At 53.2% G+C, this 8,451-nt stretch overlaps 1 long non-coding RNA gene across 1 annotated transcript in view; it reads right to left on the bottom strand.

The window, feature by feature from the left end:
- Positions 1-275: 275 nt before the first annotated feature.
- The window catches only part of LOC142830718 (uncharacterized), a 31,093-nt gene continuing 22,917 nt past the window's right edge, over positions 276-8,451 (bottom strand). The window contains exons 3-4 of the long non-coding RNA XR_012906163.1: positions 5,064-5,180; positions 276-669 (exon numbers count right to left, since the gene is read on the bottom strand). This is a non-coding gene — a long non-coding RNA (uncharacterized LOC142830718). The remainder of the gene's footprint in view (positions 670-5,063; positions 5,181-8,451) is intronic.

The following is an 8,451-nucleotide window of genomic DNA, read 5'->3' as shown; positions in this document are numbered from 1 at the left end:
ATTCACTGAAAAGGGTGACACTTCTTTTTGAGTTCAATCCAAAACAATCTCCCCTCTTTTTTAGAAACGACTGTGACTCTCTAAGACCACAACTTGGAGGCCTAACGGTGTTATCTGCAAATCCGTAATAGCACAAAAGAAAGTGGAAAAGAACGTATAAAATGAAGCACCACTCAGATTTGGCCCAACTGTCCCACCAAACTTTACTGTGTGGCTTGCAACCTGGTGCATGGGGCTATCATGCCACTGGGGGAGGGGGTAGAGTGGGGAATTTGGCTCTGCGGGACAACACCTGTCACTGTAGACCAGGGTGGAGAATAGGTTGGTAGCAGTTCGCCTGGATTCATGTCCTCTAACCCTTGTCTCTACCCTGCCGCAGCCTGCTTTACAGTCAGCTCCTTAATGTATGGGCTCACTCCAGCGGCTTGCTTTGTATCCTCGTAGCAGAGTCCAGAGATAGCAGGGTTTGGAGCTTCATGCTTGATTTGCAGCTTGACTGGCCGGGCATGAAAGCGAGGAAGAAGCAGACAATGGGTGCTATGACCACAGGTCCCCAGACCTGCAGAGCATACACTGGAGAGCGCTGGTCTGACATGTGTGGCCAGCATGACCACGGGCTCCCCGACGTCTCTGGGTGGGGCGAGGAACCAGACAGATGTCTTGAACGCCCTGCGGAAGGGAACGCCAGTGAGCAGCTAGGACTTTGGTTCTTTGTGTGTACTGGAGAGCAATGTGAGCCAGCAAGCAGAGCAGTGGACCTACGTTCCAGCCCTGGATCTGCGAGTTATATCCCTCATAGAATCATAGAACCCCAGGGCTGGAAGAGACACCAGGAGTCATCGAGTCCAGCCCCCCGCCCAAAGCAGGACCAACCAAACTCAATGAACCCAGCCAGGGCCTTGTCAAGCCGAGACTTAAAAACCTCTAGGGATGGAGATTCCACCCCTCCCTAGGGAACCCAGCCCAGCGCTTCACCCCCTTCCTAGGGAAATAGTTTTTCCTAATATCCAACCTAGACCTCACTGCAACTTGAGCCCATTGCTCCTTGTTCTGCCATCTGCCCCCACTGAGAACAGCCTCTCTCCATCCTCTTTGGAACCTCCCTTCAGGAAGTTGAAGGCTGCTCTCAAATCCCCCCTCACTCTTCTTTTCTGCAGACTAAACAAACCCAAATCCCTCAGCCTCTCCTTGTACGTCATGTGCTCCAGCCCCTAAATAATTTTCATTGCCCTCCGCTGGACCCTCTCCAATGCGTCCACATCCTTTCTGTAGTGGGGGGCCCAGAACTGGACACAATACTCCAGATGTGGCCTCACCAGAGCCGAATAAAGGGGAATAATTATTTCTCCTTTTTACAAGTCTTCCTTAGCTCTTCAGCTTGCAAGTACAATGTCACCGATGCTCCCTCTCTCTCTTTGTACACAAGGGATTGCAATTGGCCAAGAGTTCCTGGTGATAGCTATAATAATCATTTGTCCCCATTACTTTTGATGACATTCCTGCAGAACAACACTCGCCATTAGTGCGTAACTCCAGATTCTCAGCCAACCGTCCGCTGGGTTGTTGTCCTGTCACTGCTTGAAAGCCGCGCTTCAAAACGTTTTCACATCAGCCAACGTGTTGCAAGATCTGTAGTTCAGAATGACCCAGGGCCACGCTCCTCCTTCTCAGGTTCTCGTTTGCCTGGGTTTCTGAATCCAAAGCATTTCTTCTTTCTACTCCGGCCCTAACGTTTTCATCATGAAGGAGCTTTAGGACTCCGTGGAGGGCCCCCCATTTCACTAGATTAGGCGGGACAGGGGCTGATGAGGTGCCAGGACACACTGTGGGATGTACTGTCTGCGACAGCATATCAACCTGGGTTCCGTCAGGGTCACGTCCTTTCAAATGTCCCCACCTCCCTCTTGAAAGACTCTTTCAGGGGGCTATTTGGCATCATTACAACATTCTCTGCCGCAGCGAGCAGGAAATTGCAGACGTGCTGCCGATTTCATTTTTTTAAAAATGTTGTGTGTTTCCTTATCAACAGTGGAATTCTCCAAATGTGCAGACTACTCTGCCAGGCGGGCCAAGAACTTGTCTCCAAACATGTGCGGCAAAACTGTTGGTTGAACATTTTCAACCAGGCCTAGTTGCAACAAATCACACGGCGAGCTTGTGCTTATGCCAGATGGAGAGAGGGATGCCACACTCTACCTATCCACCCTGTGTTTTCGCATGCTCGCTGATCACCGGGGTAGCTGAGCGTGGAAGAAGATGACTTAACACTCAAATGGTGCTTTTCATCAGTAGATCTCAAAGGGCTTGACAAAGATGATTACGGTTATCCCCCTTTCATAGATGGGGAAACTGAGGAACAGAAAAAGGAAGTGGCTCACCCAAGATGATCCAGTGTCAGACAAGGGACTAGAACCCAGTTCTGTGGAGGATCTATGCTGTGGGCAGCACTACCTCCCAAATACAGGACTGGCTTGCACCCTCAGTATTCTCTATTAAACACATATGGGGAGCTGCTTGGGCATTAACGGATGCTTCGTTTCCACCCCCACAATCCTGCTGTCTCTAGGTGGGTGGGCAGAGAGGCCCCCGCCCTGCCAGCTTCCCCACAGAACGTCTCCTCCAGCCGCGTGAGGTGCTTCCCTTCCCCCGCCTGCGTCTCATGTTCTGGGGCTCTGGGGAGAGGTTCTATTTCGTTGAGAATAATAAAAACGACACCGAGGGAGAGGTTTCTGCGTTGCTCATTTTCTTCCTCCCAGCATTAAAACAAACCAAACAAGCTCCTGCCTTCCCCTGTGCATTTCTCCTCCAGGCTTGTCTTTTCTTCCCCTCCCCTCCCCTCTTTTCCATTCCCACCACCTCCAGCAGAAGGCCGTTGGAGGCGTTAACCACTTCAAAGACACCAGGCCCAATGTGCGGCAAGTGATAAAAGCCGACGCAGCATGCGTTGGGTACATTAATATACCCTCCAGAGCCGTGGGCTCCTTGGTCCCGGCAGCTCTATAATGAGCTGCTGTTATGAGGGGAGGGGGCGAAAGAGGAAGGGGGACTGTGTTTAATGTATGCAAATTGACTGGCATGCAAATTGCCACTAAGTTAAAAATAACACTTTGTATAAGGAGCCCATTTTTTAAAGAGCTTGTTTATTCATTAGTGTAATTTCTTCGCTCAGTCCCCTTGGTTTGTATGGTGGGACGCGCTCGCTGTGGAGAGACGTTTGGTTTGCGTGGGTCCATCGACTAACAGGGCCCCACACCGCTCAGCTGTGCCACCAGCTTTCTCACCTCTCTTCTCCTTCCCTCTTATGCTCTTTCAGGGTGCCCAGAGCTCACCTCACAAGACGCTCTGAGCCGCTGCGGTGGTTTGCCCAACAGCTGGCTGACACTAGTGTGTCTCCGTGGCAAAAAAAAATCCATGATGCCATGACGTGGAGACCGGGTCAGCCGACCTGGGCCATCTGCAGGTGTTGAGGATGAAAACGGGGCCCACCAGGAGACCACCTGTCTGGACTGATGGACCATTGCTAGGTGCTCGGACACCATCGTGTGAAGCATGCCATAAATACCTAGACAGGTCAATATGTCCACATGACCTTTGGTCCCAGGACCATGCCTTAGCCAACTGGTTTCTGTTTGCAAATCCAGTGCTGTACTAGACCTAGAAATGCTCATGGGGCTGAGTTCTTTGAGAGGAACGACACTCTGTAACTCCACAGTATCATTTTATCCAGGCATCATGAGAGCTGCAACAAATTCTACCAGTTTCACAGACGAGAGGCTTTCTACACGCACCCCATGTTACAGCGGACACCCCCTGCTGACGGCATGTGTCGGAAAGGGAGGTGGTGGGAAAACATGCCACCGATGGGTAAGAGGGTACGTCCCTCCAACTCACATCTGCCTGCCGAGGATGAACGATACTTATCTGGCACCACCGCAGTATTTACCTGCGCCTCTGCAGGTACCAGTACTTGCAGCTCTCATTGGCCAGGGATCGCCATTCCCAGCCAATGGGAGCTGCAGGAAGTGGTCTCCATGGCCAACGGAAGTTGCAAGTGTAGCCACCACCAAGGTGGATTTGAGCCTGGGACCTTGGGAGCTGACTCTAGGAGCCTTGACCCTCTGAGCTAAAAGCCAGCTGTGTCCCAGCCCATGCTGTAGAGGTCTCTTGATCTTAACTGTTGTAGTGGTCTAGGTGCCACTTGCAGTACTCAGTAACTACACTAGGTGTGTGGATTACACAAGCACCCATACCTGTGGACACGCAGGTAAATAAAGTGGTGGCGGCTAACCCTGGTGAACTGCCTCCGTCGTATTGCCTGCCCCTCCCCAATGGGGCAGTTCACTGCAATTATCCCTATTTTCCAGATGGAGAACTGAGGCACAGAGAGACTCAGGCGAGCTCCACATCGCAGCTGGGAGTATACTTCCTAGCATGGGCAGACCAATGACTTAGCTAGGCCTGAAATAGAGAGCTAGGCTATGTCCGTACGACCCTATCATCAGGGGCTTGAAAAACCCCATGCCTGGGACAATGCAAGTTTCTCCGGCATAATCGGTAATGCACACAGGGCTATGTCAGAGGGTGAGCGCCCTTTCGTCCATGCAGAGTGGCTACACTGGTGATCTTTATAATTAATGGAGATTGCCTATCTCCTAGAACTGGAAGGGACCTTGAAAGGTCATCGAGTCCAGTCCCCTGCCTTCACAGCAGGACCAAGTACCATCCCTGACAAATTTTTGCCCCAAATCCCTAAATGGCCTCCACAAGGATTGAACTCACAACCCTGGGTTTACAGCAGGGGGCGACACATGAGTACCTAGCCAGGGCAGACTTGCACTCCCCCCGGTTGTCTTTAACACACTAGCTGGGGTATACATCTGTCCATCCGTGCTGGGAAGAACGCTCCCAGCTGTGGCACAGACCCCCTCTAAGCAACGTGCCCACACAGGAAGTCTGTGGAGAAGGACTTCTGCTTCTCTGCAGCAAATGAGGACAAGAAGGGAGACCGGATGGAAGCAATAGGGGTCCCAAAAATGTCAGTAAATCCCCATGGCAAACGCTACCTTATTTGTAACAACCGGAGCCTGCTCCAAGCTGGTGCCAACTGGACGATGTCGAAGATCTACGAGAGAGCGTTCTGAGGCCCACGATTTGATCGCCCCCTGGCTGTGAGCACAGTCCTGCATCCAAAGAAAGAGATTTGTATTGCTCCACTAGTTAATTCCCTCTCTCTCTCTCTGGAACGTCTTATTCCTGTCCTGTGTGTGATAAGAGCTGCAAAATTCATATGGAGACGAAATAAGTCTAATTACAGCAATTAGCATTACTAATTTTATTTCAGCTATAATCTTAAATCAGTGTACACACAGATACTCACGCTATCCATCACCGGCTTCCACATTTAATGGAGAAAAGGGGGAAACGAGGCTGCACTGGTCTAGCCAGCAAGCGGGTCTGGGCAAATTACTCCCACTTCGTCTCTGGAGACGTGATTTCAAAGCCACGCCTCATGCTAGGGAGGTAACCACTAGTCGACTATCCAATCAGCTTAAGCAGGAGCTCGTGCTGGGGGGAGCCGGCTTAAAAGCCAGTTCCCCCCAGCACCGTCTCCACGGGGGGCAGTGGAGGCAGGAGGTAGTGGGGACTGGGCACAAGCCAGCAATCAGCTACTTCCCGGCTCGTGTCAGGTCCCCACTTGCCGGCTCTTAACACATTTAAAAGGCAGAGCCACAGTGTGGTAGGCTCCTGGGGCCAGGAGCCGCTATCCCTGCTGCAGCTCCCCAATGTTTTGACTAATCGACTTGTCGATGGAAATTCCATCGACTTGTCGATTCGTTGATTAAACTACATTTAACATGCCTACCTCAGACGTGCAACAGCTTGTATCTGCGACTGTTTGGAGCACCTGGCTGTTGCTGTTTGGAAGAGGCCGCCGGGCCTTGACTAGCAGGTGCTGTCGCTGGGCCGGGGGCAGCAAGCCTGAATCATCCCCATGTTATGCCTGGCCTGAAGTAGTCCCCATGAAATGGCCTGGAGAGAGCCTAGTGCTTAGAGCCCTCCTGGCACACTGTCTCCTTCCCCTGGGCTGCCGCAAAGCTCCCTCCTGCGGCCCAGCTCCAGGCACTGCGGCGTGGCCAGGCACAGCCCACACGGGGCCCGAATGCAGTCAGCAGAGCCCACGGAGACTGCAGCCAGCAGACACGCCCCTGTGGAGACTGCCATGGCGGCAATGCCTGGCCAACTCAACGGCCTTGTGCTCCCTGCCGCTCAGAGCTCTCCTTGCACCGCGGTGCGATCCCAGAGGCCTCATCCATCCCTGAGCTCCAGACGGCAGAGGTTCCCGCTTGCCTAGGCAGTGCACATCACGAGGGCCAAGGCAGACTTCCCGCAGACGAGACACGAGACGATGTCACAGACCAGGGCCAGACTGTCCTATGGGTTGCCTCGTTGGGCTGCACAAAGTCCCTCCTTGTTCCCTTGCGCAGCCTCACCGGCTAGGACGTCAGAGCCTACAGGGGGGCTGTGCATTCCCGGCGTGTCTGCCACCCCAGCTAGGTCAGTCCGTAGTGAGTGGGGGCAGGCAGAACCCCCCGGATGTCCTGGTCAGAAGATGTGAGCTGGCGTGAGGACAGAGAGAGCAACCAGCTAATGATGAAGGCCAGTGGCAGATTCCGGCCTCCTGGACCAACGTGGGGAGAAAGCAAAGAACAATCCACTCCCAGAGCTGTGCTATGAACTAGACACAGAGGGGAGCACAGGAGCAGCTAGGGAGCACGGCCAGCCGGACAGATACACCCCATCAGCAGTTCCCCAAACAGAAAACAGCTGGAGTTAGGATAGGTACAGAAGCTAGACAGTCAGACGAGGCAATGCCCATCCCCCACTGGATGGCTGGAGGCTATTAGGAAGGGGGATGATGGGGAATTTTAAATGGAGGGTACATTTTACCAAGCCAATTAGAACATAAGAATGGCCACACTGGGTCAGACCAAAGGTCCATCCAGCCCCAGTGTCCTGTCCCACAACAGCGGCCGATGCCAGGTGCCCCAGAGGGAGCGAACAGAAACAGGGAAACATCAAGTGATCCCTTCTAGCTTCTGATACACAGAGGTCAGGAACACCATCCCTACCCATCCTGGCTAACAGCCATTGATGGACCCAACCTCTGTGAATGTATCTAGTTCTTTTTTGAACCCTGTTAAAGTCCTGGCCTTCACGACATCCTCCAGCGAGGAGTTCCATTGGATGAAAGGCCAGTATAGAAACATGGGCCGCACTGCCTCCGGAGTTTCCTGGCACACTGCCTTGTTGCAGCATTTTTCATCCCCATTACGATGCGGCGTCTCCAACCATTGCTTGCAAAGAATAGTCCCTGCCATGAAGAAACCGATCCCTATCACTGGATTATCCCCCCCAAAGCCGTGCCACTAAGTATTCTTCCAACCACACGACGGCCTTCTGCGCAATTACCCCCATGCCTGCTAGACCCGCCCCGCACTGCCTGCCAACATGAGACTGATTTGAGACGCGGGAAGTGCCACACGCCGGATGCCTGGCCTGTCGGGCAATGCAAGCAAACACCAAATGCCAGACATCCCGGCTCCTTTTCTCCCCCCGCGCCGCAAACAAACGGGGAAAAAAGCAGAATGTCTCTCAGGCTTCTGTTCTATGTCTTGCGTAATGATTTTGCTAATGAGACATATGCCCAGGCCTTCAGAGTCGATAGTGTCTGCGCTCCAGGGGCCTCTGCGCACTGCACGATTGTGTGCACCACACGGCACAGCTCCGGCACAGCAGAGGCCAGAGTCGCTCAGGTTAGGGGGGGATGCTGTGCTGCTTAATATGCGGAGATGGCTCCGACGCTCCCCGCACAGCGGCAGGAATGGAGATCAGCAGCCCGGCGGGAAGGAAGGATGGAGAGGCAGCATGTGATTAACGCAGCCAATCTAAACAAGGCGTGGTACCGCCCATCCTACCAACTGACCCATGGGAGCCGGTCTCTGACAGCCCTCCTGGTGCGTTCCTAGGAATGGTGGGAAGGACCTCACACATGCCCTGGCCCTGATCCCTTGTCATGTCTTCCCTCACCACTCCTCCCCCCAAGCAGACCCCAGGATATACACAGGTACAGGGAAAGGGAGCTGGCTAGCAGGTACAGGTAGAACCTCTGTAATCCAGAACCCTGGGGACCTGACTGGCTCTGAACCAGAGAATTTGCCGGACCATGGGAGGTCAAAATGGTCTAGCAACATCAAGAGCCCTTCCACTGCTTGCTGGGCTCTGAGAAGACATGTAGGGGTAAATCAGAGCTAAAGAACAGCACAGAGCCCTGAGATCCAGGACTGGTGGTCGTCAACACACTTTATGGGACCACGGGAAACTTGGCCCCACCCATGAAAAGTGGACATCTGGCTACCTCAAACCATTCTGGATGACAGATGTTAGATGTTT

This window comes from Pelodiscus sinensis, chromosome 10 (genome assembly GCF_049634645.1).
Source record: "Pelodiscus sinensis isolate JC-2024 chromosome 10, ASM4963464v1, whole genome shotgun sequence".
NCBI lineage: Eukaryota > Metazoa > Chordata > Testudines > Trionychidae > Pelodiscus > Pelodiscus sinensis.
Note: the sequence above shows the minus strand (reverse complement) of the source record. Positions and strands in the feature narration are given on the sequence as shown.